Raw genomic sequence first — 22,299 nt, 5'->3', positions numbered from 1 at the left:
CCCAACGGCAGGGGTTACGGGAAAGTTTCACAGGACGAGGTGGCCGAGTGGTTAAGGCGATGGACTGCTAATCCATTGTGCTCTGCACGCGTGGGTTCGAATCCCATCCTCGTCGTCTGTCCTTGTGATGTTGAACTGTCTTTAAGACGCAACATTGCCGAAGGTTAAGTTGTTTCCCACACCTCTAGGAGTGGTCTGCTACCCAGTAGAGAAAGCAACGTGTTTGGATGCACTTGGACATTATCAAGACAGCTTTAACTGTGGTGAAGCATAACACATGATGATTTTTCAATTCTTCAGTCGCGTGTTTTCTCAGAGGGGGTATAGCTCAGTGGTAGAGCATTTGACTGCAGATCAAGGGGTCCCCGGTTCAAATCCGGGTGCCCCCTTGGCTGTAAGCCTGTGTGTCCGTAGGCTCTTGCGGTAGTTTGCCGCGTTAATATTCGGACTCAAAGTTCATCATGGATCCTTTTAACGTAGGGTTAGGCAAACGTCGGTCCTGGAGTGCAGCAGCCCTGCAGAGTTCAGCTCCAGCTCCAATCAGGCCCACATGAACAGGCTAATCAAGGTCTAAAGGTCACCTGAGAACCACAGGTGGATGACGTTTATTTAGGGTTGGAAATAAAATCTGCAGGATTGCGGCACTTCAGGACCGGCGTTGCCTACGCTGTTCTAACGCTAAAGATGAGAATACACCGTGCCATTTCAGCACAGTCATGGCTAAATGTCAACGTACACTGAACGAGTAAATCCCATACGACGTGAAGCCAAAGCTCACGAATTGTGTGCTCACACAATACCAGGGGTCTCTGACCCTGCTCCTGGTGAGCTCCCGCCCTGCAGATTTAGCTCCAACCCCAATGAAACTTAGCTGAAGCAGCTTATCAAGGTGTTAAGGGTTGCTTGATCATTACAGACTGGTGTGTTGGAGGTGGGTTGAAACTGAAGTCTGCAGGACAGTAGCCGACCAGCAGCAGGTTTGGAGATACCTGCGTTATTCGGTCAGATCGCACAGCTGCGACTTGACTGCTCACACTTCACCTCTGAAACAAATCGGAGAGATACCCGAACTAAGAAGTGTGTGGCTGTTTGCCGGTTTCAGAAGAAGCATCCATGCATTTCTGGGAAATGCACCGCCTTTCTCATACAGTTTGTGCGGTCCCTTCAAACGAGTGCAAAATATGTGACAAAATCCGTTGATACAACCAAGTTTCACATCATGTAGGTTTCTGTAGTGTAGTGGTTATCACGTTCGCCTAACACGCGAAAGGTCCTCGGTTCGAAACCGGGCAGAAACAGCGCGTCCTTTTGATACGCTGCGAGTTAAATGCCTTTCTTGAGACACGTTACTCCTTGTGTCTTGAAGCAATTTTAAAGTTACACACAGTTCCGCCCGTCACATTCGCTTCACGCATGAAAGGTGGCCAGTTCTCAAGTGGACGAAAAGCATTGCCCCTTTGGAAAGTGTTGCACAGAGAGAAAATGTGTGGCCAAATCTATCAAAATAAACAAAGAATCCAAAGGAACAGGTTTCTGTGGTGATGTGGTTATCACAAAAAGTCCTCGGATCGACTGAAATAAACACTTTGTTAGAGATATGACAGGGTTTTGGTCATGTTGATTTAACTACCTCAACAGTTACATCAGTTTGATGCACGTTATTGTAAACCTGATCGTCGGTTAGTGTTAGATGAACGTACGGCAGGTAAGTGTACTGAGGTTTAGTCAACATTACGCAGCCAGTTGGCTGTGTAGATAAGCCAATGAAAACCTCTTGTTCCCTTTACATAAAGTCTTGAATGTCTCCTTTGCTTTTTGCCTGTTTCATGTTGAAATCCGTTGAAAACTATTTTGAAAAAGAACCCCAATCAAACCCCAGGTCAGTCCTTGAAATTATTTCTAAACATGTCTAAGGCGATGGATTGCTCATGCACAGTTCTCTTCAGGCGTTTCCCTTCTGTCAGGCCAAAATGAACGCTTTCTAAAAGATAACATTTAATTACACAAACAACGGAAACAATTTGATGCACGCTAGTACGTACTTGCTGGTAATTTAGGAATCGCAAAATGCCCAACGGCAGGGGTTACGGGAAAGTTTCACAGGACGAGGTGGCCGAGTGGTTAAGGCGATGGACTGCTAATCCATTGTGCTCTGCACGCGTGGGTTCGAATCCCATCCTCGTCGTCTGTCCTTGTGATGTTGAACTGTCTTTAAGACGCAACATTGCCGAAGGTTAAGTTGTTTCCCACACCTCTAGGAGTGGTCTGCTACCCAGTAGAGAAAGCAACGTGTTTGGATGCACTTGGACATTATCAAGACAGCTTTAACTGTGGTGAAGCATAACACATGATGATTTTTCAATTCTTCAGTCGCGTGTTTTCTCAGAGGGGGTATAGCTCAGTGGTAGAGCATTTGACTGCAGATCAAGGGGTCCCCGGTTCAAATCCGGGTGCCCCCTTGGCTGTAAGCCTGTGTGTCCGTAGGCTCTTGCGGTAGTTTGCCGCGTTAATATTCGGACTCAAAGTTCATCATGGATCCTTTTAACGTAGGGTTAGGCAAACGTCGGTCCTGGAGTGCAGCAGCCCTGCAGAGTTCAGCTCCAGCTCCAATCAGGCCCACATGAACAGGCTAATCAAGGTCTAAAGGTCACCTGAGAACCACAGGTGGATGACGTTTATTTAGGGTTGGAAATAAAATCTGCAGGATTGCGGCACTTCAGGACCGGCGTTGCCTACGCTGTTCTAACGCTAAAGATGAGAATACACCGTGCCATTTCAGCACAGTCATGGCTAAATGTCAACGTACACTGAACGAGTAAATCCCATACGACGTGAAGCCAAAGCTCACGAATTGTGTGCTCACACAATACCAGGGGTCTCTGACCCTGCTCCTGGTGAGCTCCCGCCCTGCAGATTTAGCTCCAACCCCAATGAAACTTAGCTGAAGCAGCTTATCAAGGTGTTAAGGGTTGCTTGATCATTACAGACTGGTGTGTTGGAGGTGGGTTGAAACTGAAGTCTGCAGGACAGTAGCCGACCAGCAGCAGGTTTGGAGATACCTGCGTTATTCGGTCAGATCGCACAGCTGCGACTTGACTGCTCACACTTCACCTCTGAAACAAATCGGAGAGATACCCGAACTAAGAAGTGTGTGGCTGTTTGCCGGTTTCAGAAGAAGCATCCATGCATTTCTGGGAAATGCACCGCCTTTCTCATACAGTTTGTGCGGTCCCTTCAAACGAGTGCAAAATATGTGACAAAATCCGTTGATACAACCAAGTTTCACATCATGTAGGTTTCTGTAGTGTAGTGGTTATCACGTTCGCCTAACACGCGAAAGGTCCTCGGTTCGAAACCGGGCAGAAACAGCGCGTCCTTTTGATACGCTGCGAGTTAAATGCCTTTCTTGAGACACGTTACTCCTTGTGTCTTGAAGCAATTTTAGAGTTACACACAGTTCCGCCCGTCACATTCGCTTCACGCAAGAAAGGTGGCCAGTTCTCAAGTGGACGAAAAGCATTGCCCCTTTGGAAAGTGTTGCACAGAGAGAAAATGTGTGGTCAAATCTATCAAAATAAACAAAGAATCCAAAGGAACAGGTTTCTGTGGTGATGTGGTTATCACAAAAAGTCCTCGGATCGACTGAAATAAACACTTTGTTAGAGATATGACAGGGTTTTGGTCATGTTGATTTAACTACCTCAACAGTTACATCAGTTTGATGCACGTTATTGTAAACCTGATCGTCGGTTAGTGTTAGTTGAACGTACGGAAGGTAAGTGTACTGAGGTTTAGTCAACATTACGCAGCCAGTTGGCTGTGTAGATAAGCCAATGAAAACCTCTTGTTCCCTTTACATAAAGTCTTGAATGTCTCCTTTGCTTTTTGCCTGTTTCATGTTGAAATCCGTTGAAAACTATTTTGAAAAAGAACCCCAATCAAACCCCAGGTCAGTCCTTGAAATTATTTCTAAACATGTCTAAGGCGATGGATTGCTCATGCACAGTTCTCTTCAGGCGTTTCCCTTCTGTCAGGCCAAAATGAACGCTTTCTAAAAGATAACATTTAATTACACAAACAACGGAAACAATTTGATGCACGCTAGTACGTACTTGCTGGTAATTTAGGAATCGCAAAATGCCCAACGGCAGGGGTTACGGGAAAGTTTCACAGGACGAGGTGGCCGAGTGGTTAAGGCGATGGACTGCTAATCCATTGTGCTCTGCACGCGTGGGTTCGAATCCCATCCTCGTCGTCTGTCCTTGTGATGTTGAACTGTCTTTAAGACGCAACATTGCCGAAGGTTAAGTTGTTTCCCACACCTCTAGGAGTGGTCTGCTACCCAGTAGAGAAAGCAACGTGTTTGGATGCACTTGGACATTATCAAGACAGCTTTAACTGTGGTGAAGCATAACACATGATGATTTTTCAATTCTTCAGTCGCGTGTTTTCTCAGAGGGGGTATAGCTCAGTGGTAGAGCATTTGACTGCAGATCAAGGGGTCCCCGGTTCAAATCCGGGTGCCCCCTTGGCTGTAAGCCTGTGTGTCCGTAGGCTCTTGCGGTAGTTTGCCGCGTTAATATTCGGACTCAAAGTTCATCATGGATCCTTTTAACGTAGGGTTAGGCAAACGTCGGTCCTGGAGTGCAGCAGCCCTGCAGAGTTCAGCTCCAGCTCCAATCAGGCCCACATGAACAGGCTAATCAAGGTCTAAAGGTCACCTGAGAACCACAGGTGGATGACGTTTATTTAGGGTTGGAAATAAAATCTGCAGGATTGCGGCACTTCAGGACCGGCGTTGCCTACGCTGTTCTAACGCTAAAGATGAGAATACACCGTGCCATTTCAGCACAGTCATGGCTAAATGTCAACGTACACTGAACGAGTAAATCCCATACGACGTGAAGCCAAAGCTCACGAATTGTGTGCTCACACAATACCAGGGGTCTCTGACCCTGCTCCTGGTGAGCTTCCGCCCTGCAGATTTAGCTCCAACCCCAATGAAACTTAGCTGAAGCAGCTTATCAAGGTGTTAAGGGTTGCTTGATCATTACAGACTGGTGTGTTGGAGGTGGGTTGAAACTGAAGTCTGCAGGACAGTAGCCGACCAGCAGCAGGTTTGGAGATACCTGCGTTATTCGGTCAGATCGCACAGCTGCGACTTGACTGCTCACACTTCACCTCTGAAACAAATCGGAGAGATACCCGAACTAAGAAGTGTGTGGCTGTTTGCCGGTTTCAGAAGAAGCATCCATGCATTTCTGGGAAATGCACCGCCTTTCTCATACAGTTTGTGCGGTCCCTTCAAACGAGTGCAATATATGTGACAAAATCCGTTGATACAACCAAGTTTCACATCATGTAGGTTTCTGTAGTGTAGTGGTTATCACGTTCGCCTAACACGCGAAAGGTCCTCGGTTCGAAACCGGGCAGAAACAGCGCATCCTTTTGATACGCTGCGAGTTAAATGCCTTTCTTGAGACACGTTACTCCTTGTGTCTTGAAGCACTTTTAAAGTTACACACAGTTCCGCCCGTCACATTCGCTTCACGCATGAAAGGTGGCCAGTTCTCAAGTGGACGAAAAGCATTGCCCCTTTGGAAAGTGTTGCACAGAGAGAAAATGTGTGGCCAAATCTATCAAAATAAACAAAGAATCCAAAGGAACAGGTTTCTGTGGTGATGTGGTTATCACAAAAAAGTCCTCGGATCGACTGAAATAAACACTTTGTTAGAGATATGACAGGGTTTTGGTCATGTTGATTTAACTACCTCAACAGTTACATCAGTTTGATGCACGTTATTGTAAACCTGATCGTCGGTTAGTGTTAGTTGAACGTACGGCAGGTAAGTGTACTGAGGTTTAGTCAACATTACGCAGCCAGTTGGCTGTGTAGATAAGCCAATGAAAACCTCTTGTTCCCTTTACATAAAGTCTTTAATGTCTCCTTTGCTTTTTGCCTGTTTCATGTTGAAATCCGTTGAAAACTATTTTGAAAAAGAACCCCAATCAAACCCCAGGTCAGTCCTTGAAATTATTTCTAAACATGTCTAAGGCGATGGATTGCTCATGCACAGTTCTCTTCAGGCGTTTCCCTTCTGTCAGGCCAAAATGAACGCTTTCTAAAAGATAACATTTAATTACACAAACAACGGAAACAATTTGATGCACGCTAGTACGTACTTGCTGGTAATTTAGGAATCGCAAAATGCCCAACGGCAGGGGTTACGGGAAAGTTTCACAGGACGAGGTGGCCGAGTGGTTAAGGCGATGGACTGCTAATCCATTGTGCTCTGCACGCGTGGGTTTGAATCCCATCCTTGTCGTCTGTCCTTGTGACGTTGAACTGTCTTTAAGACGCAACATTGCCGAAGGTTAAGTTGTTTCCCACACCTCTAGGAGTGGTCTGCTACCCAGTAGAGAAAGCAACGTGTTTTCTTTGCATCAGTTTTGAAGTGCTTACAATCCAGAGTCTCTGAGGGACACTTGAGTGTTTTCAGACTTTAAAGTCCATGCTATGTGCCAACTGTCTAGAAAGTGGTAAAGACTGGGTTGAGCGGATTTACCTTTGTTGATGTTTGCTGTAAGAGGAACAGAACAGGAATCATAACAACTGAAAAACCTTAGCGGAATGGTTGAAAACATACGTTGTCTCTAGCACAATTTTTATAGGTCAGTGCTAGAGCGTTTAAACGCAGATAGGGAGGTCTAACCGTTCACTTGGACATTATCAAGACAGCTGTGGTAAAGCATAACACATGATGATTTTTCAATTCTTCAGTCACGTGTTTTCTCAGAGGGGGTATAGCTCAGTGGTAGAGCATTTGACTGCAGATCAAGGGGTCCCCGGTTCAAATCCGGGTGCCCCCTTGGCTGTAAGCCTGTGTGTCCGTAGGCTCTTGCGGTAGTTTGCCGCGTTAATATTCGGACTCAAAGTTCATCATGGATCCTTTTAACGTAGGGTTAGGCAAACGTCGGTCCTGGAGTGCAGCAGCCCTGCAGAGTTCAGCTCCAGCTCCAATCAGGCCCACATGAACAGGCTAATCAAGGTCTAAAGGTCACCTGAGAACCACAGGTGGATGACGTTTATTTAGGGTTGGAAATAAAATCTGCAGGATTGCGGCACTTCAGGACCGGCGTTGCCTACCGCTGTTCTAACGCTAAAGATGAGAATACACCGTGCCATTTCAGCACAGTCATGGCTAAATGTCAACGTACACTGAACGAGTAAATCCCATACGACGTGAAGCCAAAGCTCACGAATTGTGTGCTCACACAATACCAGGGGTCTCTGACCCTGCTCCTGGTGAGCTCCCGCCCTGCAGATTTAGCTCCAACCGCACAGCTGCGACTTGACTGCTCACACTTCACCTCTGAAACAAATCGGAGAGATACCCGAACTAAGAAGTGTGTGGCTGTTTGCCGGTTTCAGAAGAAGCATCCATGCATTTCTGGGAAATGCACCGCCTTTCTCATACAGTTTGTGCGGTCCCTTCAAACGAGTGCAAAATATGTGACAAAATCCGTTGATACAACCAAGTTTCACATCATGTAGGTTTCTGTAGTGTAGTGGTTATCACGTACGCCTAACACGCGAAAGGTCATCGGTTCGAAACCGGGCAGAAACAGCGCATCCTTTTGATACGCTGCGAGTTAAATGCCTTTCTTGAGACACGTTACTCCTTGTGTCTTGAAGCACTTTTAAAGTTACACACAGTTCCGCCCGTCACATTCGCTTCACGCATGAAAGGTGGCCAGTTCTCAAGTGGACGAAAAGCATTGCCCCTTTGGAAAGTGTTGCACAGAGAGAAAATGTGTGGCCAAATCTATCAAAATAAACAAAGAATCCAAAGGAACAGGTTTCTGTGGTGATGTGGTTATCACAAAAAGTCCTCGGATCGACTGAAATAAACACTTTGTTAGAGATATGACAGGGTTTTGGTCATGTTGATTTAACTACCTCAACAGTTACATCAGTTTGATGCACGTTATTGTAAAACTGATCGTCGGTTAGTGTTAGTTGAACGTACGGCAGGTAAGTGTACTGAGGTTTAGTCAACATTACGCAGCCAGTTGGCTGTGTAGATAAGCCAATGAAAACCTCTTTTGGTGGCCGAGTGGTTAAGGCGATGGACTGCTAATCCATTGTGCTAGAGCGTTCATTCGCTTCACGCATGAAAGGTGGCCAGTTCTCAAGTGGACGAAAAGCATTGCCCCTTTGGAAAGTGTTGCACAGAGAGAAAATGTGTGGCCAAATCTATCAAAATAAACAAAGAATCCAAAGGAACAGGTTTCTGTGGTGATGTGGTTATCACAAAAAAGTCCTCGGATCGACTGAAATAAACACTTTGTTAGAGATATGACAGGGTTTTGGTCATGTTGATTTAACTACCTCAACAGTTACATCAGTTTGATGCACGTTATTGTAAACCTGATCGTCGGTTAGTGTTAGTTGAACGTACGGCAGGTAAGTGTACTGAGGTTTAGTCAACATTACGCAGCCAGTTGGCTGTGTAGATAAGCCAATGAAAACCTCTTGTTCCCTTTACATAAAGTCTTTAATGTCTCCTTTGCTTTTTGCCTGTTTCATGTTGAAATCCGTTGAAAACTATTTTGAAAAAGAACCCCAATCAAACCCCAGGTCAGTCCTTGAAATTATTTCTAAACATGTCTAAGGCGATGGATTGCTCATGCACAGTTCTCTTCAGGCGTTTCCCTTCTGTCAGGCCAAAATTAACGCTTTCTAAAAGATAACATTTAATTACACAAACAACGGAAACAATTTGATGCACGCTAGTACGTACTTGCTGGTAATTTAGGAATCGCAAAATGCCCAACGGCAGGGGTTACGGGAAAGTTTCACAGGACGAGGTGGCCGAGTGGTTAAGGCGATGGACTGCTAATCCATTGTGCTCTGCACGCGTGGGTTTGAATCCCATCCTTGTCGTCTGTCCTTGTGACGTTGAACTGTCTTTAAGACGCAACATTGCCGAAGGTTAAGTTGTTTCCCACACCTCTAGGAGTGGTCTGCTACCCAGTAGAGAAGGCAACGTGTTTTCTTTGCATCAGTTTTGAAGTGCTTACAATCCAGAGTCTCTGAGGGACACTTGAGTGTTTTCAGACTTTAAAGTCCATGCTATGTGCCAACTGTCTAGAAAGTGGTAAAGACTGGGTTGAGCGGATTTACCTTTGTTGATGTTTGCTGTAAGAGGAACAGAACAGGAATCATAACAACTGAAAAACCTTAGCGGAATGGTTGAAAACATACGTTGTCTCTAGCACAATTTTTATAGGTCAGTGCTAGAGCGTTTAAACGCAGATAGGGAGGTCTAACCGTTCACTTGGACATTATCAAGACAGCTGTGGTAAAGCATAACACATGATGATTTTTCAATTCTTCAGTCACGTGTTTTCTCAGAGGGGGTATAGCTCAGTGGTAGAGCATTTGACTGCAGATCAAGGGGTCCCGGTTCAAATCCGGGTGCCCCCTTGGCTGTAAGCCTGTGTGTCCGTAGGCTCTTGCGGTAGTTTGCCGCGTTAATATTCGGACTCAAAGTTCATCATGGATCCTTTTAACGTAGGGTTAGGCAAACGTCGGTCCTGGAGTGCAGCAGCCCTGCAGAGTTCAGCTCCAGCTCCAATCAGGCCCACATGAACAGGCTAATCAAGGTCTAAAGGTCACCTGAGAACCACAGGTGGATGACGTTTATTTAGGGTTGGAAATAAAATCTGCAGGATTGCGGCACTTCAGGACCGGCGTTGCCTACCGCTGTTCTAACGCTAAAGATGAGAATACACCGTGCCATTTCAGCACAGTCATGGCTAAATGTCAACGTACACTGAACGAGTAAATCCCATACGACGTGAAGCCAAAGCTCACGAATTGTGTGCTCACACAATACCAGGGGTCTCTGACCCTGCTCCTGGTGAGCTTCCGCCCTGCAGATTTAGCTCCAACCCCAATGAAACTTAGCTGAAGCAGTTTATCAAGGTGTTAAGGGTTGCTTGATCATTACAGACTGGTGTGTTGGAGGTGGGTTGAAACTGAAGTCTGCAGGACAGTAGCCGACCAGCAGCAGGTTTGGAGATACCTGCGTTATTCGGTCAGATCGCACAGCTGCGACTTGACTGCTCACACTTCACCTCTGAAACAAATCGGAGAGATACCCGAACTAAGAAGTGTGTGGCTGTTTGCTGGTTTCAGAAGAAGCATCCATGCATTTCTGGGAAATGCACCGCCTTTCTCATACAGTTTGTGCGGTCCCTTCAAACGAGTGCAAAATATGTGACAAAATCCGTTGATACAACCAAGTTTCACATCATGTAGGTTTCTGTAGTGTAGTGGTTATCACGTTCGCCTAACACGCGAAAGGTCCTCGGTTCGAAACCGGGCAGAAACAGCGCGTCCTTTTGATACGCTGCGAGTTAAATGCCTTTCTTGAGACACGTTACTCCTTGTGTCTTGAAGCACTTTTAAAGTTACACACAGTTCCGCCCGTCACATTCGCTTCACGCATGAAAGGTGGCCAGTTCTCAAGTGGACGAAAAGCATTGCCCCTTTGGAAAGTGTTGCACAGAGAGAAAATGTGTGGCCAAATCTATCAAAATAAACAAAGAATCCAAAGGAACAGGTTTCTGTGGTGAAGTGGTTATCACAAAAAGTCCTCGGATCGACTGAAATAAACACTTTGTTAGAGATATGACAGGGTTTTGGTCATGTTGATTTAACTACCTCAACAGTTACATCAGTTTGATGCACGTTATTGTAAACCTGATCGTCGGTTAGTGTTAGTTGAACGTACGGCAGGTAAGTGTACTGAGGTTAAGTCAACATTACGCAGCCAGTTGGCTGTGTAGATAAGCCAATGAAAACCTCTTGTTCCCTTTACATAAAGTCTTGAATGTCTCCTTTGCTTTTTGCCTGTTTCATGTTGAAATCCGTTGAAAACTATTTTGACAAAGAACCCCAATCAAACCCCAGGTCAGTCCTTGAAATTATTTCTAAACATGTCTAAGGCGATGGATTGCTCATGCACAGTTCTCTTCAGGCGTTTCCCTTCTGTCAGGCCAAAATGAACGCTTTCTAAAAGATAACATTTAATTACACAAACAACGGAAACAATTTGATGCACGCTAGTACGTACTTGCTGGTAATTTAGGAATCGCAAAATGCCTAACGGCAGGGGTTACGGGAAAGTTTCACAGGACGAGGTGGCCGAGTGGTTAAGGCGATGGACTGCTAATCCATTGTGCTCTGCACGCATGGGTTCGAATCCCATCCTCGTCGTCTGTCCTTGTGACGTTGAACTGTCTTTAAGACGCAACATTGCCGAAGGTTAAGTTGTTTCCCACACCTCTAGGAGTGGTCTGCTACCCAGTAGAGAAAGCAACGTGTTTTCTTTGCATCAGTTTTGAAGTGCTTACAATCCAGAGTCTCTGAGGGACACTTGAGTGTTTTCAGACTTTAAAGTCCATGCTATGTGCCAACTGTCTAGAAAGTGGTAAAGACTGGGTTGAGCGGATTTACCTTTGTTGATGTTTGCTGTAAGAGGAACAGAACAGGAATCATAACAACTGAAAAACCTTAGCGGAATGGTTGAAAACATACGTTGTCTCTAGCACAATTTTTATAGGTCAGTGCTAGAGCGTTTAAACGCAGATAGGGAGGTCTAACCGTTCACTTGGACATTATCAAGACAGCTGTGGTAAAGCATAACACATGATGATTTTTCAATTCTTCAGTCACGTGTTTTCTCAGAGGGGGTATAGCTCAGTGGTAGAGCATTTGACTGCAGATCAAGGGGTCCCGGTTCAAATCCGGGTGCCCCCTTGGCTGTAAGCCTGTGTGTCCGTAGGCTCTTGCGGTAGTTTGCCGCGTTAATATTCGGACTCAAAGTTCATCATGGATCCTTTTAACGTAGGGTTAGGCAAACGTCGGTCCTGGAGTGCAGCAGCCCTGCAGAGTTCAGCTCCAGCTCCAATCAGGCCCACATGAACAGGCTAATCAAGGTCTAAAGGTCACCTGAGAACCACAGGTGGATGACGTTTATTTAGGGTTGGAAATAAAATCTGCAGGATTGCGGCACTTCAGGACCGGCGTTGCCTACCGCTGTTCTAACGCTAAAGATGAGAATACACCGTGCCATTTCAGCACAGTCATGGCTAAATGTCAACGTACACTGAACGAGTAAATCCCATACGACGTGAAGCCAAAGCTCACGAATTGTGTGCTCACACAATACCAGGGGTCTCTGACCCTGCTCCTGGTGAGCTTCCGCCCTGCAGATTTAGCTCCAACCCCAATGAAACTTAGCTGAAGCAGCTTATCAAGGTGTTAAGGGTTGCTTGATCATTACAGACTGGTGTGTTGGAGGTGGGTTGAAACTGAAGTCTGCAGGACAGTAGCCGACCAGCAGCAGGTTTGGAGATACCTGCGTTATTCGGTCAGATCGCACAGCTGCGACTTGACTGCTCACACTTCACCTCTGAAACAAATCGGAGAGATACCCGAACTAAGAAGTGTGTGGCTGTTTGCTGGTTTCAGAAGAAGCATCCATGCATTTCTGGGAAATGCACCGCCTTTCTCATACAGTTTGTGCGGTCCCTTCAAACGAGTGCAAAATATGTGACAAAATCCGTTGATACAACCAAGTTTCACATCATGTAGGTTTCTGTAGTGTAGTGGTTATCACGTTCGCCTAACACGCGAAAGGTCCTCGGTTCGAAACCGGGCAGAAACAGCGCGTCCTTTTGATACGCTGCGAGTTAAATGCCTTTCTTGAGACACGTTACTCCTTGTGTCTTGAAGCACTTTTAAAGTTACACACAGTTCCGCCCGTCACATTCGCTTCACGCATGAAAGGTGGCCAGTTCTCAAGTGGACGAAAAGCATTGCCCCTTTGGAAAGTGTTGCACAGAGAGAAAATGTGTGGCCAAATCTATCAAAATAAACAAAGAATCCAAAGGAACAGGTTTCTGTGGTGAAGTGGTTATCACAAAAAGTCCTCGGATCGACTGAAATAAACACTTTGTTAGAGATATGACAGGGTTTTGGTCATGTTGATTTAACTACCTCAACAGTTACATCAGTTTGATGCACGTTATTGTAAACCTGATCGTCGGTTAGTGTTAGTTGAACGTACGGCAGGTAAGTGTACTGAGGTTTAGTCAACATTACGCAGCCAGTTGGCTGTGTAGATAAGCCAATGAAAACCTCTTGTTCCCTTTACATAAAGTCTTGAATGTCTCCTTTGCTTTTTGCCTGTTTCATGTTGAAATCCGTTGAAAACTATTTTGACAAAGAACCCCAATCAAACCCCAGGTCAGTCCTTGAAATTATTTCTAAACATGTCTAAGGCGATGGATTGCTCATGCACAGTTCTCTTCAGGCGTTTCCCTTCTGTCAGGCCAAAATGAACGCTTTCTAAAAGATAACATTTAATTACACAAACAACGGAAACAATTTGATGCACGCTAGTACGTACTTGCTGGTAATTTAGGAATCGCAAAATGCCTAACGGCAGGGGTTACGGGAAAGTTTCACAGGACGAGGTGGCCGAGTGGTTAAGGCGATGGACTGCTAATCCATTGTGCTCTGCACGCATGGGTTCGAATCCCATCCTCGTCGTCTGTCCTTGTGACGTTGAACTGTCTTTAAGACGCAACATTGCCGAAGGTTAAGTTGTTTCCCACACCTCTAGGAGTGGTCTGCTACCCAGTAGAGAAAGCAACGTGTTTGGACGCACTTGGACATTATCAAGACAGCTTTAACTGTGGTGAAGCATAACACATGATGATTTTTCAATTCTTCAGTCGCGTGTTTTCTCAGAGGGGGTATAGCTCAGTGGTAGAGCATTTGACTGCAGATCAAGGGGTCCCCGGTTCAAATCCGGGTGCCCCCTTGGCTGTAAGCCTGTGTGTCCGTAGGCTCTTGCGGTAGTTTGCCGCGTTAATATTCGGACTCAAAGTTCATCATGGATCCTTTTAACGTAGGGTTAGGCAAACGTCGGTCCTGGAGTGCAGCAGCCCTGCAGAGTTCAGCTCCAGCTCCAATCAGGCCCACATGAACAGGCTAATCAAGGTCTAAAGGTCACCTGAGAACCACAGGTGGATGACGTTTATTTAGGGTTGGAAATAAAATCTGCAGGATTGCGGCACTTCAGGACCGGCGTTGCCTACCGCTGTTCTAACGCTAAAGATGAGAATACACCGTGCCATTTCAGCACAGTCATGGCTAAATGTCAACGTACACTGAACGAGTAAATCCCATACGACGTGAAGCCAAAGCTCACGAATTGTGTGCTCACACAATACCAGCGGTCTCTGACCCTGCTCCTGCTCAGCTTCCGCCCTGCAGATTTAGCCGAGTGGTTAAGGCGATGGACTGCTAATCCATTGTGCTCTGCACGCATGGGTTCGAATCCCATCCTCGTCGTCTGTCCTTGTGACGTTGAACTGTCTTTAAGACGCAACATTGCCGAAGGTTAAGTTGTTTCCCACACCTCTAGGAGTGGTCTGCTACCCAGTAGAGAAAGCAACGTGTTTGGACGCACTTGGACATTATCAAGACAGCTTTAACTGTGGTGAAGCATAACACATGATGATTTTTCAATTCTTCAGTCGCGTGTTTTCTCAGAGGGGGTATAGCTCAGTGGTAGAGCATTTGACTGCAGATCAAGGGGTCCCCGGTTCAAATCCGGGTGCCCCCTTGGCTGTAAGCCTGTGTGTCCGTAGGCTCTTGCGGTAGTTTGCCGCGTTAATATTCGGACTCAAAGTTCATCATGGATCCTTTTAACGTAGGGTTAGGCAAACGTCGGTCCTGGAGTGCAGCAGCCCTGCAGAGTTCAGCTCCAGCTCCAATCAGGCCCACATGAACAGGCTAATCAAGGTCTAAAGGTCACCTGAGAACCACAGGTGGATGACGTTTATTTAGGGTTGGAAATAAAATCTGCAGGATTGCGGAACTTCAGGACCGGCGTTGCCTACCGCTGTTCTAACGCTAAAGATGAGAATACACCGTGCCATTTCAGCACAGTCATGGCTAAATGTCAACGTACACTGAACGAGTAAATCCCATACGACGTGAAGCCAAAGCTCACGAATTGTGTGCTCACACAATACCAGGGGTCTCTGACCCTGCTCCTGGTCAGCTTCCGCCCTGCAGATTTAGCTCCTACCCCAATGAAACTTTAGTTTTCGTTTTTGTTCCTGTTAAAATTTCGTTCGTTTCCGGTTTTCGTTTTCGTTCCTTGAACCGGTTCAGAGCCCTGGTTGGAGGTGGGTTGAAACTGAAGTCTGCAGGACAGTAGCCGACCAGCAGCAGGTTTGGAGATACCTGCGTTATTCGGTCAGATCGCACAGCTGCGACTTGACTGCTCACACTTCACCTCTGAAACAAATCGGAGAGATACCCGAACTAAGAAGTGTGTGGCTGTTTGCCGGTTTCAGAAGAAGCATCCATGCATTTCTGGGAAATGCACCGCCTTTCTCATACAGTTTGTGCGGTCCCTTCAAACGAGTGCAAAATATGTGACAAAATCCGTTGATACAACCAAGTTTCACATCATGTAGGTTTCTGTAGTGTAGTGGTTATCACGTACGCCTAACACGCGAAAGGTCATCGGTTCGAAACCGGGCAGAAACAGCGCATCCTTTTGATACGCTGCGAGTTAAATGCCTTTCTTGAGACACGTTACTCCTTGTGTCTTGAAGCACTTTTAAAGTTACACACAGTTCCGCCCGTCACATTCGCTTCACGCATGAAAGGTGGCCAGTTCTCAAGTGGACGAAAAGCATTGCCCCTTTGGAAAGTGTTGCACAGAGAGAAAATGTGTGGCCAAATCTATCAAAATAAACAAAGAATCCAAAGGAACAGGTTTCTGTGGTGATGTGGTTATCACAAAAAGTCCTCGGATCGACTGAAATAAACACTTTGTTAGAGATATGACAGGGTTTTGGTCATGTTGATTTAACTACCTCAACAGTTACATCAGTTTGATGCACGTTATTGTAAACCTGATCGTCGGTTAGTGTTAGTTGAACGTACGGCAGGTAAGTGTACTGAGGTTTAGTCAACATTACGCAGCCAGTTGGCTGTGTAGATAAGCCAATGAAAACCTCTTGTTCCCTTTACATAAAGTCTTGAATGTCTCCTTTGCTTTTTGCCTGTTTCATGTTGAAATCCGTTGAAAACTATTTTGAAAAAGAACCCCAATCAAACCCCAGGTCAGTCCTTGAAATTATTTCTAAACATGTCTAAGGCGATGGATTGCTCATGCACAGTTCTCTTCAGGCGTTTCCCTTCTGTCAGGCCAAAATGAACGCTTTCTAAAAGATAACATTTAATTACACAAACAACGGAAACAATTTGATGCACGCTAGTACGTACTTGCTGGTAATTTAGGAATCGCAAAATGCCCAACGGCAGGGGTTACGGGAAAGTTTCACAGGACGAGGTGGCCGAGTGGTTAAGGCGATGGACTGCTAATCCATTGTGCTCTGCACGCGTGGGTTCGAATCCCATCCTCGTCGTCTGTCCTTGTGACGTTGAACTGTCTTTAAGACGCAACATTGCCGAAGGTTAAGTTGTTTCCCACACCTCTAGGAGTGGTCTGCTACCCAGTAGAGAAAGCAACGTGTTTGGACGCACTTGGACATTATCAAGACAGCTTTAACTGTGGTAAAGCATAACACATGATGATTTTTCAATTCTTCAGTCACGTGTTTTCTCAGAGGGGGTATAGCTCAGTGGTAGAGCATTTGACTGCAGATCAAGGGGTCCCGGTTCAAATCCGGGTGCCCCCTTGGCTGTAAGCCTGTGTGTCCGTAGGCTCTTGCGGTAGTTTGCCGCGTTAATATTCGGACTCAAAGTTCATCATGGATCCTTTTAACGTAGGGTTAGGCAAACGTCGGTCCTGGAGTGCAGCAGCCCTGCAGAGTTCAGCTCCAGCTCCAATCAGGCCCACATGAACAGGCTAATCAAGGTCTAAAGGTCACCTGAGAACCACAGGTGGATGACGTTTATTTAGGGTTGGAAATAAAATCTGCAGGATTGCGGCACTTCAGGACCGGCGTTGCCTACCGCTGTTCTAACGCTAAAGATGAGAATACACCGTGCCATTTCAGCACAGTCATGGCTAAATGTCAACGTACACTGAACGAGTAAATCCCATACGACGTGAAGCCAAAGCTCACGAATTGTGTGCTCACACAATACCAGGGGTCTCTGACCCTGCTCCTGGTGAGCTTCCGCCCTGCAGATTTAGCTCCAACCCCAATGAAACTTAGCTGAAGCAGCTTATCAAGGTGTTAAGGGTTGCTTGATCATTACAGACTGGTGTGTTGGAGGTGGGTTGAAACTGAAGTCTGCAGGACAGTAGCCGACCAGCAGCAGGTTTGGAGATACCTGCGTTATTCGGTCAGATCGCACAGCTGCGACTTGACTGCTCACACTTCACCTCTGAAACAAATCGGAGAGATACCTGAACTAAGAAGTGTGTGGCTGTTTGCGGGTTTCAGAAGAAGCATCCATGCATTTCTGGGAAATGCACCGCCTTTCTCATACAGTTTGTGCGGTCCCTTCAAACGAGTGCAAAATATGTGACAAAATCCGTTGATACAACCAAGTTTCACATCATGTAGGTTTCTGTAGTGTAGTGGTTATCACGTTCGCCTAACACGGGAAAGGTCATCGGTTCGAAACCGGGCAGAAACAGCGCGTCCTTTTGATACGCTGCGAGTTAAATGCCTTTCTTGAGACACGTTACTCCTTGTGTCTTGAAGCACTTTTAAAGTTACACACAGTTCCGCCCGTCACATTCGCTTCACGCATGAAAGGTGGCCAGTTCTCAAGTGGACGAAAAGCATTGCCCCTTTGGAAAGTGTTGCACAGAGAGAAAATGTGTGGCCAAATCTATCAAAATAAACAAAGAATCCAAAGGAACAGGTTTCTGTGGTGATGTGGTTATCACAAAAAGTCCTCGGATCGACTGAAATAAACACTTTGTTAGAGATATGACAGGGTTTTGGTCATGTTGATTTAACTACCTCAACAGTTACATCAGTTTGATGCACGTTATTGTAAACCTGATCGTCGGTTAGTGTTAGTTGAACGTACGGCAGGTAAGTGTACTGAGGTTTAGTCAACATTACGCAGCCAGTTGGCTGTGTAGATAAGCCAATGAAAACCTCTTGTTCCCTTTACATAAAGTCTTTAATGTCTCCTTTGCTTTTTGCCTGTTTCATGTTGAAATCCGTTGAAAACTATTTTGAAAAAGAACCCCAATCAAACCCCAGGTCAGTCCTTGAAATTATTTCTAAACATGTCTAAGGCGATGGATTGCTCATGCACAGTTCTCTTCAGGCGTTTCCCTTCTGTCAGGCCAAAATGAACGCTTTCTAAAAGATAACGTTTAATTACACAAACAACGGAAACAATTTGATGCACGCTAGTACGTACTTGCTGGTAATTTAGGAATCGCAAAATGCCCAACGGCAGGGGTTACGGGAAAGTTTCACAGGACGAGGTGGCCGAGTGGTTAAGGCGATGGACTGCTAATCCATTGTGCTCTGCACGCGTGGGTTCGAATCCCATCCTCGTCGTCTGTCCTTGTGACGTTGAACTGTCTTTAAGACGCAACACTGCCGAAGGTTAAGTTGTTTCCCACACCTCTAGGAGTGGTCTGCTACCCAGTAGAGAAAGCAACGTGTTTCTTTGCATCAGTTTTGAAGTGCTTACAATCCAGAGTCTCTGAGGGACACTTGAGTGTTTTTAGACTTTAAAGTCCATGCTATGTGCCAACTGTCTAGAAAGTGGTAAAGACTGGGTTGAGCGGATTTACCTTTGTTGATGTTTGCTGTAAGAGGAACAGAACAGGAATCATAACAACTGAAAAACCTTAGCGGAATGGTTGAAAACATACGTTGTCTCTAGCACAATTTTTATAGGTCAGTGCTAGAGCGTTTAAACGCAGATAGGGAGGTCTAACCGTTCACTTGGACATTATCAAGACAGCTTTAACTGTGGTGAAGCATAACAAATGATGATTTTTCAATTATTCAGTCACGTGTTTTCTCAGAGGGGTATAGCTCAGTGGTAGAGCATTTGACTGCAGATCAAGGGGTCCCCGGTTCAAATCCGGGTGCCCCCTTGGCTGTAAGCCTGTGTGTCCGTAGGCTCTTGTGGTAGTTTGCCGCGTTAATATTCGGACTCAAAGTTCATCATGGATCCTTTTAACGTAGGGTTAGGAAAACGTCGGTCCTGGAGTGCAGCAGCCCTGCAGAGTTCAGCTCCAGCTCCAATCAGGCCCACACGAACAGGCTAATCAAGGTCTAAAGGTCACCTGAGAACCACAGGTGGATGACGTTTATTTAGGGTTGGAAATAAAATCTGCAGGATTGCGGCACTTCAGGACCGGCGTTGCCTACCCCTGTTTTAATGCTAAAGACGAGCATACACTGTGCCATTTCAGCACAGTCGTGGCTAAATGCCAACGTACACTGAACGAGTAAATCCCATACGACGTGAAGCCAAAGCTCACGAAATGTGTGCTCACACAATACCAGGGGTCTCTGACCCTGCTCCTGGTGAGCTTCCGCCCTGCAGATTTAGCTCCAACCCCAATAAAACTTAGCTGAAGCAGCTTATCAAGGTGTTCAGGGTTGCTTGATAATTACAGACTGGTGTGTTGGAGGTGGGTTGAAACTGAAGTCTGCAGGACAGTAGCCGACCAGCAGCAGGTTTGGAGATACCTGCGTTATTCGGTCAGATCGCAGAGCTGCGACTTGACTGCTCACACTTCACCTCTGAAACAAATCGGAGAGATACCCGAACTAAGAAGTGTGTGGTTGTTTGCCGGTTTCAGAAGAAGCATCCATGCATTTCTGGGAAATGCACCGCCTTTCTCATACAGTTTTTGCGGTCCCTTCAAACGAGCGCAAAGTATGTGACAAAATCCATTGATTCAACCAAGTGTCACAGCATGTATGTTTCTGTAGTGTAGTGGTTATCACGTTCGCTTAACACGCGAAAGGTCCTCGATTTGAAACCGGGCAGAAACAGCACGTCCTTTTCATACGCTGCGAGTTTAATGCCTTTCTTGAGACACGTTACTCCTTGTGTCATGAAGCACTTTTAAAGTTACACACAGTTCCGCCCGTCACATTCGCTTCACGCATGAAAGGTGGCCAGTTCTCAAGTGGACGAAAAGCATTGCCCCTTTGGAAAGTGTTGCACAGAGAGAAAGTGTGTGGCCAAATCTATCAAAATAAACAAAGAATCCAAAGGAACAGGTTTCTGTGGTGATGTGGTTATCACAAAAAGTCCTCGGTTCGACTGAAATAAACACTTTGTTAGAGATATGACAGGGTTTTGGTCATGTTGATTTAACTACCTCAACAGTTACATCAGTTTGATGCACGTTATTGTAAACCTGATCGTCGGTTAGTGTTAGTTGAACGTACGGCAGGTAAGTGTACAGAGGTTTAGTCAACATTACGCAGCCAGTTGGCTGTGTACATAAGCCAATGAAAACCTCTTGTTCCCTTTACATAAAGTCTTGAATGTCTCCTTTGCTTTTTGCCTGTTTCATGTTGAAATCCGTTGAAAACTATTTTGAAAAAGAACCCCAATCAATTAAAGGTCAGTCCTTTATATTATTTCTAAACATGTCTAAGGCGATGGATTGCTCATGCACAGTTCTTTTCAGGCATTTACCCTCCGTTAGGCCAAAATCAGCGCTTTCTAAAAGATAACATTTAATTACATCAACAATGGAAACAATTTGATGCACGCTACTATGTACTTGCTGGTAATTTAGGAATCGCACAATGCCCAACAGCAGGGGTTCCGAGAAAGTTTCACGTCACGAGGTGGCCGAGTGGTTAAGGCGTTTGACTGCTAATCCATTGTGCTGTGCATGTGTGGGTTTGAATCCCATCCTTGTTGTCTGTTGTGACCAATGTGGTGCAAAAGTGTGGGGTCTTTTACAACCAGATCGACAATCTGTGGATCCACCATCAACATTGACTGATCAGTCACATACATACATCGAAGAGCGGCAAGGAGCTCCACCAGCAACATGAAGCGAGTTGGGTGAGTTTTCTCCCCACACAGTTTTGTCAAGTGATCAAACCAACAGACCAGAAGTGGATAGCTCAGTGTCTGTATTACAGCACGGGGTGACTGAAGCAGCAGTTTTCCCAAAACTGGTTTCATCCACCAAGTCCCAGCAAGCCTACTACTACACCACCTGATCCTGGCAATTACTTCAGGCAGCAAATGTTTATGTGGACCCTATAAGGATGTGAGGCATTCCTCTTATGTGTACACAGTGCAATAGGAAGATGCACCATTCAGGCATCTACACTAAAGTGAGGGAAGTAGTTGATGTTGACTCCAGATATGACCTAATTGGAGCAGACTACCTTGGAGTTCAGAGATCTTAAAAAAACTGGATCCCTCCCACAGAAATAAATTCCTGAATGTTCTGACCACTCACCTTGCCCTTGTCAGGAAGTGTGTAACCTTGCTAAAGCCTAGAACTGCAGGAAACAGTTTTTGTTACTTGCAGCAAGCGTTGGCAGAATTTCATAGCGAGGAGTGGGCAAGACAAATTATAGATTACCTGACAGACTGTGAGTTCCATAAAAAGAGATGTGCCCTGACCCAACTGAAAGTGGTTTATGAGCAGCCACCACCCTATTGCCCCCTACCTCTTGCAAAGTGATTTGAGACCGCCCATGCCAACAAAAATCTGAGTCACCATGATGAGCTTAAGGGTGTCATAACATCAACATATGGTAGCATCCTGAAACTTGATTCTACCAAAAAGGTAAATGTGTGTGTGTTTATATATTTTTATATAAAGAGCTAATGCATATAAACTTAAATTGATGTTCAGTGATTATACCTTATGTGTTTATGTAATTATATAGATCACTAAAAAGCTTGCTGGTGGCATTGCAGACACAGCTACCTGGATTACCAACGTTGGGAATGAGTTTGGCCAAGTCCTAAACTGTGTCCTAACAACTGGTGAGAGAGCCGCTCTAGATTACTTTTGTCAGGGCATTGTGAAGCAATTCAAGGATGCTATAGAGCCAGAGCCAGCTGTGAATTTACATGAATTTTGTACAGGTTGTTCAAAATATTCACTCCTAATGAAAATTTTTTGAAAAATAAAGCAATAAGCACCAAGAAGCAGTGGGTTAGAGGGGTATTTAATAACGGCTTAGAACATGTTTCAACCATTCAGAATCAAGGTCCAGAATTGACAATTATAAAAAAGAAATATAGCATGA

At 45.5% G+C, this 22,299-nt stretch overlaps 25 non-coding genes across 25 annotated transcripts; all 25 read left to right on the top strand.

Moving 5' to 3' along the window:
• The first annotated feature begins 33 nt into the window (after nucleotides 1-33).
• On the top strand, nucleotides 34-115 carry trnas-gcu (transfer RNA serine (anticodon GCU)). Its single transcript has one exon. It is a non-coding gene; the product is annotated as a tRNA-Ser (tRNA).
• A 202-nt stretch (nucleotides 116-317) lies between these two features.
• trnac-gca (transfer RNA cysteine (anticodon GCA)) lies at nucleotides 318-389 on the top strand. Its single transcript has one exon. It is a non-coding gene; the product is annotated as a tRNA-Cys (tRNA).
• An 836-nt stretch (nucleotides 390-1,225) lies between these two features.
• trnav-aac (transfer RNA valine (anticodon AAC)) lies at nucleotides 1,226-1,298 on the top strand. The gene has a single exon. It is a non-coding gene; the product is annotated as a tRNA-Val (tRNA).
• An 805-nt stretch (nucleotides 1,299-2,103) lies between these two features.
• On the top strand, nucleotides 2,104-2,185 carry trnas-gcu (transfer RNA serine (anticodon GCU)). Its single transcript has one exon. It is a non-coding gene; the product is annotated as a tRNA-Ser (tRNA).
• A 202-nt stretch (nucleotides 2,186-2,387) lies between these two features.
• Nucleotides 2,388-2,459, top strand: trnac-gca (transfer RNA cysteine (anticodon GCA)). The gene has a single exon. It is a non-coding gene; the product is annotated as a tRNA-Cys (tRNA).
• An 836-nt stretch (nucleotides 2,460-3,295) lies between these two features.
• On the top strand, nucleotides 3,296-3,368 carry trnav-aac (transfer RNA valine (anticodon AAC)). The gene has a single exon. It is a non-coding gene; the product is annotated as a tRNA-Val (tRNA).
• An 805-nt stretch (nucleotides 3,369-4,173) lies between these two features.
• On the top strand, nucleotides 4,174-4,255 carry trnas-gcu (transfer RNA serine (anticodon GCU)). The gene has a single exon. It is a non-coding gene; the product is annotated as a tRNA-Ser (tRNA).
• Nucleotides 4,256-4,457: 202 nt separating this feature from the next.
• Nucleotides 4,458-4,529, top strand: trnac-gca (transfer RNA cysteine (anticodon GCA)). Its single transcript has one exon. It is a non-coding gene; the product is annotated as a tRNA-Cys (tRNA).
• An 836-nt stretch (nucleotides 4,530-5,365) lies between these two features.
• trnav-aac (transfer RNA valine (anticodon AAC)) lies at nucleotides 5,366-5,438 on the top strand. The gene has a single exon. It is a non-coding gene; the product is annotated as a tRNA-Val (tRNA).
• Nucleotides 5,439-6,244: 806 nt separating this feature from the next.
• Nucleotides 6,245-6,326, top strand: trnas-gcu (transfer RNA serine (anticodon GCU)). The gene has a single exon. It is a non-coding gene; the product is annotated as a tRNA-Ser (tRNA).
• A 472-nt stretch (nucleotides 6,327-6,798) lies between these two features.
• Nucleotides 6,799-6,870, top strand: trnac-gca (transfer RNA cysteine (anticodon GCA)). Its single transcript has one exon. It is a non-coding gene; the product is annotated as a tRNA-Cys (tRNA).
• A 1,995-nt stretch (nucleotides 6,871-8,865) lies between these two features.
• On the top strand, nucleotides 8,866-8,947 carry trnas-gcu (transfer RNA serine (anticodon GCU)). Its single transcript has one exon. It is a non-coding gene; the product is annotated as a tRNA-Ser (tRNA).
• Nucleotides 8,948-9,419: 472 nt separating this feature from the next.
• Nucleotides 9,420-9,490, top strand: trnac-gca (transfer RNA cysteine (anticodon GCA)). Its single transcript has one exon. It is a non-coding gene; the product is annotated as a tRNA-Cys (tRNA).
• Nucleotides 9,491-10,327: 837 nt separating this feature from the next.
• trnav-aac (transfer RNA valine (anticodon AAC)) lies at nucleotides 10,328-10,400 on the top strand. Its single transcript has one exon. It is a non-coding gene; the product is annotated as a tRNA-Val (tRNA).
• Nucleotides 10,401-11,205: 805 nt separating this feature from the next.
• On the top strand, nucleotides 11,206-11,287 carry trnas-gcu (transfer RNA serine (anticodon GCU)). Its single transcript has one exon. It is a non-coding gene; the product is annotated as a tRNA-Ser (tRNA).
• Nucleotides 11,288-11,759: 472 nt separating this feature from the next.
• On the top strand, nucleotides 11,760-11,830 carry trnac-gca (transfer RNA cysteine (anticodon GCA)). Its single transcript has one exon. It is a non-coding gene; the product is annotated as a tRNA-Cys (tRNA).
• Nucleotides 11,831-12,667: 837 nt separating this feature from the next.
• On the top strand, nucleotides 12,668-12,740 carry trnav-aac (transfer RNA valine (anticodon AAC)). The gene has a single exon. It is a non-coding gene; the product is annotated as a tRNA-Val (tRNA).
• Nucleotides 12,741-13,545: 805 nt separating this feature from the next.
• On the top strand, nucleotides 13,546-13,627 carry trnas-gcu (transfer RNA serine (anticodon GCU)). Its single transcript has one exon. It is a non-coding gene; the product is annotated as a tRNA-Ser (tRNA).
• Nucleotides 13,628-13,829: 202 nt separating this feature from the next.
• trnac-gca (transfer RNA cysteine (anticodon GCA)) lies at nucleotides 13,830-13,901 on the top strand. Its single transcript has one exon. It is a non-coding gene; the product is annotated as a tRNA-Cys (tRNA).
• Nucleotides 13,902-14,352: 451 nt separating this feature from the next.
• On the top strand, nucleotides 14,353-14,440 carry trnas-gcu (transfer RNA serine (anticodon GCU)). The gene has a single exon. It is a non-coding gene; the product is annotated as a tRNA-Ser (tRNA).
• Nucleotides 14,441-14,636: 196 nt separating this feature from the next.
• Nucleotides 14,637-14,708, top strand: trnac-gca (transfer RNA cysteine (anticodon GCA)). Its single transcript has one exon. It is a non-coding gene; the product is annotated as a tRNA-Cys (tRNA).
• Nucleotides 14,709-16,448: 1,740 nt separating this feature from the next.
• trnas-gcu (transfer RNA serine (anticodon GCU)) lies at nucleotides 16,449-16,530 on the top strand. Its single transcript has one exon. It is a non-coding gene; the product is annotated as a tRNA-Ser (tRNA).
• Nucleotides 16,531-16,732: 202 nt separating this feature from the next.
• trnac-gca (transfer RNA cysteine (anticodon GCA)) lies at nucleotides 16,733-16,803 on the top strand. The gene has a single exon. It is a non-coding gene; the product is annotated as a tRNA-Cys (tRNA).
• A 1,715-nt stretch (nucleotides 16,804-18,518) lies between these two features.
• trnas-gcu (transfer RNA serine (anticodon GCU)) lies at nucleotides 18,519-18,600 on the top strand. The gene has a single exon. It is a non-coding gene; the product is annotated as a tRNA-Ser (tRNA).
• A 476-nt stretch (nucleotides 18,601-19,076) lies between these two features.
• Nucleotides 19,077-19,148, top strand: trnac-gca (transfer RNA cysteine (anticodon GCA)). Its single transcript has one exon. It is a non-coding gene; the product is annotated as a tRNA-Cys (tRNA).
• Nucleotides 19,149-22,299: the final 3,151 nt, after the last annotated feature.

Source organism: Paramisgurnus dabryanus, chromosome 14 (assembly GCF_030506205.2).
Source record: "Paramisgurnus dabryanus chromosome 14, PD_genome_1.1, whole genome shotgun sequence".
NCBI classification, from domain to species: Eukaryota; Metazoa; Chordata; class Actinopteri; order Cypriniformes; family Cobitidae; genus Paramisgurnus; species Paramisgurnus dabryanus.
Note: the sequence above shows the minus strand (reverse complement) of the source record. Positions and strands in the feature narration are given on the sequence as shown.